The sequence below is a fragment of the Macrobrachium nipponense genome, chromosome 3, assembly GCF_015104395.2.
Source record: "Macrobrachium nipponense isolate FS-2020 chromosome 3, ASM1510439v2, whole genome shotgun sequence".
NCBI classification, from domain to species: Eukaryota; Metazoa; Arthropoda; class Malacostraca; order Decapoda; family Palaemonidae; genus Macrobrachium; species Macrobrachium nipponense.
Window position 1 is genome coordinate 130,790,755 of NC_087202.1, and position 7,500 is coordinate 130,798,254.

Below are 7,500 nucleotides of genomic sequence, written 5' to 3' on the forward strand. Positions count from 1 at the left end.
CGACATACAAAAGTTTTTTAAAAATTGCGGAAAAATACTTTTAGGCCTACCAGCCTAAAACTCTTGACTCATGCGCCTCGGGGGATGCTGGGAGTTCACGGATCAAGGTGTTGTTTTGTTTACAATTGTTACGCAGGCGCGCAAGCGCGAATTTCTTTCTTGCCGCACTAAAAAGTATCTGACACATCTCGGAAATTATTTCGTCACTTTGACATAATTTTTGTACCATTTTAAATTAGCCATTACATGGAGTATATATGAAAATGTGGGCATTTTTATGTAGAATAAAACAAAAAAAATACTCATGATTGTAGCTTTTATCAGTTTTGAGATATTTTCATATAAATAACGATAAGTGCCAAAATTTCAACCTTCGGTCAAATTTGACTACCGAAATGGTCGAAAAACGTAATTGTAAGCTAAAATTCTTATATTTTAGTAATATTCCATCATTTAACTTCATTTTGCAACTAATTGGAAGTCTCTAGCACAATATTTCGATTTATGGTGAATTTATGAAAAAACTTTTTCCTTACATCCGCGCAGTAACTTCCGAAAAAAATCATACATGCAAGTGTGGTAATGTTTGCACCATTTTAAAATTAGCCGTTACATGAAGTTTTATTTATGGAAGTGTGCGCAATTTCATGCACAATACAACTAAAAACAACCCATGGTTGTAGCTTTTATCAATTTTGAAATATTTTCATATAAAAAATGATAAGTGACATTTTCAACCTTCGGTCAACTTTGACTCTACCGAAATGGTCAAAAAACGCAATTGTAAGCTAAAACTCTTACAGTCTAGTAATATTCAGTCATTTATCTTCATCTTGAAACAAATTGGAAGTCTCTAGCACAATATTTAGATTTATGGTGAATTAAAAAAAAAAAAAAAAAAAAAAAAAAAAAAAAAAAAAAAAAACACCTTTCTCTCCGCCACAAATCTCCGAAATGCGTACATCCCATTCTCAGAATATTTACTCCATTTCATATTAGGCATTTCATAGAGTTTTATATATGAAAATGTGCGCAATGTCATGTAGAATAAAAACGAAAAATATTTGAAGGTTGTAGCTTTTCCAATTTTCGAAATAATTGCATATAAAAAAATAAAAAAATTTGACATTCGGTCAACTTCAACTCGTCAGATATGGTCAAAAACTGCAATTGTAAGCTAATACTCTTACAGTATAGTAATATTCAATCATTTGTCTTCATTTTGAAAGAAATTGGAAGTCTCTAGGACAATATTTAGATTTATGGTGAATTTTTGAAAAAAATATTTGTTTACCTTCGCATGTTACGAATTCATGCATTATTTTGTGATAATATTTTCTCTGTGTTGCTTTTATGCTTTTACAATGTGTTATATACCAAAATGATCACAATTTAGTGTACATTACAACGAAAAAAAAGTAACTTGATACCTTTAACCGTTTTGCGCACAGCGCGATTTTGAATACAATATAATATGAATTTTTGTTTTTGGGCTATCATATATCGCATTATTTATATATGATATTTTTTTTCATTTCTGATGGTTGCATACTAAACTTCAGCCAATGAAAAAAAAGGAGCCAAAAATGAACTCTTAATCTTGAAATCTAAGAGCGCTGTGATTTTTTTGAAAAAAATAGTTTTTCCGCTTCCGCGCTCACTCCGAAACACCTCCGGCACACGGGAGACAATTTTTATTTTACCGCTTCGGCGTTTAAGGATTAAAATATCTTTATATTCAGCATCGGTTGGTTCTACTTGGGAGAGATTGACTAGAGTATTAAAGAATTGTCTTTATAAAGTAATAGGAAGGTCTAAATTAACTTACTTTAAATTATTAACTACCTTTTCTAATATTCAATTAGCGATAAATTCCAGGCCTTTAACATATAGATCAAGCTCAGAAATTTAGAGTTTATAACTCCAAATTCCTTTATCAAATTGCATGGTAATTCATCCCTCATTTTGAGAAAAGATGATAGTGATGTTTGGTTGGACGATTCTAGTCAACCTTCTTTGCAGAGAACTGTAGAAATACAGGAAGAAATTATTGAAAATTTTAAGAAATTGTGGTATGAAAATTATCTCTTAAGCCTGAGAGAATATAGCAGAAATTTGTACCAAAGTAAGTGGGAAAATAGAATTAAAGTTGGTGACATTGTCCTAATTAAAGCAATTAATAAGCCCTGACCATTTTGGATGATGGGTAAGGTATTAGAATTAATATTAGGATTTGACAATAATATTAGGTCAGTGAAACTATTGACAATAATATTATGTCAGTGAAACTAAAGCAAGCTAATGGGGCTATAGAATATCATTCTATTTGTAATCTTTATCCTATGGAACTGTCAGTGACACATGCTATAAGAGATAAGAAAAAGGCAAACCAGACACAATTCAATTGAAATTGAGGTAGAAACAGGCAGTATAAATAAACCTGAATCTATTCACGTTGAACAAGGCGAAAGGTCTGTAAGACCCAAGAGAAAGGCTACCGAAAGATTTGAAAGAATGCTGAGGGAAAATTTAGATAATTTGTAAATACTGTTTTTCAGTATATTATTTACTGTAATTACTAATAATCAAGTTTTTATTTTGACTAAAATGCTACACACTCGAAAGTTTTTCAGTGTGAGGATATACTTCATTAAATGCTTTATTCTTTAACTTTAAACAAGGATTAAGGGCATTGCAAATAATTACTTTTTAGGTAATAAATAAATAAAACTAAATACGTTAATAAAAAGTAAAATTAGGAGATAGCCTATAGTAAACTAAGCTAAATTAAAATTGGTGTAAATATTTAAATGCTACACTTAAAATAAAGTGAAGACTAAAGTTAAAATGCTAGACTTTTAGTAACGTGAGGATGATACTAAAGTAACTTAGCCATACTTTTTATTTAGCATTGTTGGAAATAATTGTTTAACACAGTAGCCAGATTTAAGGTGGCCTTACTTAATAATGTATGGTTAATGAAGATATTCATTGCAATTCTATAATTGCATTTCTTTGTGGAGTGTGTGTTAGAAATCAGAAAGGATTGATATTTGTGTCCGACTGTGGGGAATAGCCGTTCGGTCACTAGCTTCACTCGAAGCTTTATCTATTTTTCTTAATAAATTAAAAGTAAATAACTTAATGCTACTTAGTATGGTAACTATTAGCGCTAATGATAAGTAAAATGAATAATAAAATTAAAACTTATGAATTAAATTACTTAAAACTAGTAATTGCCTAATAGGCCTTAAGTTCGCGCGTGCGTAATATGTACCTGTCAAAGGTAAGAAGTAAATTGCCTCGGAGGTTGCCACAGCCACGGCGAACAGTTACAGTAAGTTACTCATTAGCAAGGCCGGCATCTACATTGTAATAGGAAATTAACCCTGAACAAAACTGAATGTTCTAACTCCAAGACAACCACAATTTTAGAATACGTCAACATCAACATTTGTGATAAGTGCTTTACATTATTATGTATCTTTGGCCATGTCTAGGGAAAAGGTAATGTACAGCAATGTCACAAAGTTTTATTAGTGGATCTACTCTTTAATGTAAGTTGTTTTGGTTGTTAAATAATTTTGTTTACTAAATATAAGAAAGATTGAAATTAAAATAAATTCCAATAAGCTATATAATTACTGGGTAGGTTTCATATACAAAAAACTTTAGTATAACATTTATTGAAAGAATTTTAGTGATTTTGTAAACAGTGGACACCCATATTTGCATTCTCTGGAATCGCGGATTTCTCACGGGAACGTCCCCGCATTATTCACAGAAAATTCGCCTATTCGCGGTACTTTTATATATGAAATACTCATAAATTCCTGGTTTTTCATCAATTTCAGCATAAAATCCACTTTGTGATAAAACTATTGATAAAACTATTATAAAAACCAGGTATAAAAATCTTAAAAGATTATAATATATACACCACCAGGGCAGAGTTATGGTTTGTTTACTACTATACTCCCGCTGTAGGCCACTCGGCCAGCATCATGATTTCTTTACATCTGCTAATGCCACAAGCTGCCAACATAATGTAGGCAATTTTTCATATGTTTGTGAGAACAGATTATACAGGTGGTCCCTGGTTATCGGCTACTTCACTTTATGGCGCTTAGGTTTTATGGCAGTTTTCGAAAATATTCATTAAAACATAAGGTTTCTTAATGGCACCACATTTGGTTATCGGTGCCATAAGCCACTCGTCCATTATGGTGCAGCCAGCATGTTGGGTTTACACAGCCATTTTAACTTATCGGTTCATTATTTTCCCTTATCGGTGTCATAGTAGTTATTTTTCGGCATAAGAAAACTACCCTTCTCTACCCTATCAACAGGAACTAGTTTCTATGGTGCACATAAGACCGATATGATGCATAAGACAAGTCATAAGTTTTTTATGTCTGGTCTTCAGTTTGTCAGCTTATTTTTTCGGTTATCAGCGCCATTGTGGATATTTGGCCTGACACTTTTCGTGGTAGACTTGACCAAACAAGGACCTCACTGTTGCCTAGGTCAATCGCGCATGCGTTTCGGATAAACACCAAACCTACAGCAAGCAGCTTTAGAAAGCGTTACTTTTTTTAATATCGTTGTGACTCCCTTTACAAGCAGGTCACTGTCGCAGCGCTCTCAAATTTATTCGTCATGGCTCCCGTAAGGAATCCCCATGCATCTGGAGATGATGATAGTTAGAAGAGGAAGTCGATCTCCATGGAAACTAAATTGGAAATCATTAAGTGTTCTGAAAAAGGTGAGTTTTTACTTTTTTATTTATACTTTGTTAATGTGGCTACGAATGCCAGGTTAATGTGCCTCGGAACAGCAGCGTTTCTGAAAGCCAGCATTTCCAGAACACAAATTGCATTTACTTGCCAGAACACTCATTGCATTTACTAAGACTTAACATGCTTATATATTATAAATTTGGCAGTTAATTATAATGTGTTTTGTTAGTACAAGTTTGGTTTAACCAATACATAGGTAATTATTGAACGAAAATACAATTTTAGCAAGTGATTGTGTTCTGGGAACAAATTCCAGAGATGTATGGTAGCGATATGGCACCTACCCGTTTTCATATATGCTACAAGGATAATACACGTCTCACACAGTAATTTGGGCGTGGGAAACAAAATGAGACTATTTTCAAGAAAATCCTATGGTTAATTTTTGAGAAATGGCATCCTGCTGTTTTCAGGCAAAGGTTGCCCTACATGCTCACCTCTCGTGAAAATGCATCCTGGGATACATTATACCTTATCGTATTTTTAAGTTTTCATGCTTTTTGTGTAACCTTTGTATACCTTTGTATGAAGGAATGTATTACAGGGTAATATTTATTTTTGTACAAAATTATAATAAAAAAGTGATACAAAGATTGTTCAGTCGCGCTGGTTTTATGAAGATGTACGTAGCACGGTTCCCACCTCGCATTAAGTTTCTGTCGCGTTAAAAAAAGAAAAGAAAAAGAAAAAAGCGTGTTGCATTTAGACTTAACATGCATATACGTATATATTCTAAATTTGGCAGTTAATTATAATGCATTTTGTCAAAAAACTTCAGTCTTTTGCCAGGTTCTTTTAAGCTTCATTTTCTTTGGTTTAACCAAATAAATACTGAATGAAAATGTGCACGACAAATCCAGATAATGCATTTACAGTACTACTACATACGTACGTAGTACACATGTAGTACATAGTACATACACCTGTACTACAGTTTTCATATGCTTGGTATACGTATTTAATTTCAATTGGCAGTTAGAGTAATTTTTTAATGAAACTTTAATCTTTTGAAAGGTTTTTTATTTTTCTTTTGCTTGACCAATTAAATACTTACTAAGTACATACCAAAAGGATGTTTTACATACGTACCATGTAATGTATATTTAGCACATTTAATGTATATTCAGCAATGTACATGTGTCATGGGTGATATTTTACCCTGTTAAAGATACTTGTATGTACTGTACGTACTTTTGTACTGCATGCAAACTAGGGGGACAGCATGTAGTTTTCCAATTTTTTATAAAAAAAATTCCCGGCCTGGGTAACTTAATGCTCTTCTTTCAGGTGAAATGAATACCGAGATTGGCGGTGCCCTTGGACTGAACAGAACTACTGTTCAGTCTATAGTGAAGGATAAAGAACGTGTTATAGAGCACATGAAAACTGGTTCGTCGATGAAGGCTGCCATTACTACTATGCAAGGGGCAATGACTAGAATTGGGAAACAGTATATGGAGAATTTACTGTTGATCTGGCTTGCAGACCTCAACCACCGGAATATTGCGACGAACCTTGCAATGCTTCAAGAGAAGGCCAAGAAACTGTTTCAAGTCGTTGTGGAGAAGAGATGTGAAAGTAGCACAGGTGAACCGTTTTTAGCCAGCAGAGGCTGGTTTGACCATTTCAAGCATCGGGCAAATTTGAAAAACCTTAAGTTGCAGGGTGAGGAGGCAGCCAAAGAATTTCCTAGTGTTCTTGCTGAAAACATTCAGGACTGAGGCTATACCGCAGACCTAGTTTTCAATGTAAATGAGATCGGCTTGTTTTGGAAGCATATGCCTATTTGTACCTACATAGCCAAGGAGGAGAAGACGGCCCCAGGCCATGAGTCAGTAAGGAGAGACTGACTTTAATTCTTGGGAGCAATGCCGGTGGTGATTTAAAGATGAAGCCCTTGTTGGTATACTTGGCTGAAAATCCAAGGGCACTTGAGGGAGTTTTCAAGCCTCAACTTCCCATTATTTGGGTGACTGAGTATTTTTGAGGAGTGGTTTCACGATCACTTGGTACCAGCAGTAAGAAGTATTTGCAGAGGAAGGGTACGGAATTTAAAGTCTTCCTGGAGTTGGACAATGGCCCTGGCCACCCTGCTAATTTGGATGAGATTATCCTGAAGTGCAGATAGTCTACCTGCCACCCAATACCACATCGCTTTTGCAACCGACGGATCAAGGAGTCATTGCTACCTTCAAGGCTTACTACACCAGGAGGACATTTCGCCATGTCCTCAGTGTCACCAAAAATACCAACGGCAAGTTGGGTGTCAAGCAATTCTGGAAGTCCTACAGTATTTTGGATGCTATCAAGAACATCGAGGCTGCGTGGAATGAGGTCAAGAAACCCACTTTGAATGGGTCCTGGAAGAACCTGTGTCCAGATTTTGTGATGGACTTAACAGGCTTTGAGAAGGGAGACACTGTTGATGTAGTGAGAAGAACCATTCTTCAGTATGGTAAGGATCTCAATTTGGAAGTGGAAGCTGAGGATGTGACTGAGCTGCTAGATTCCCATGGAGAGGAGTTGTCAGCAGAGGACCTTTCAGAGCTGGAGAAGCAAATGATCAAGGAGAAGGAAGAGGAACCAACCCCACAGCCCAGGTTATTAAATGCTGTGTGCTTGTCACAAGCTTTGGCTTGCTTTGAACAAGGACTGGCAATGCTCGAGGGACAGGACCCTACGTTGAAAGTCTCACACAGAT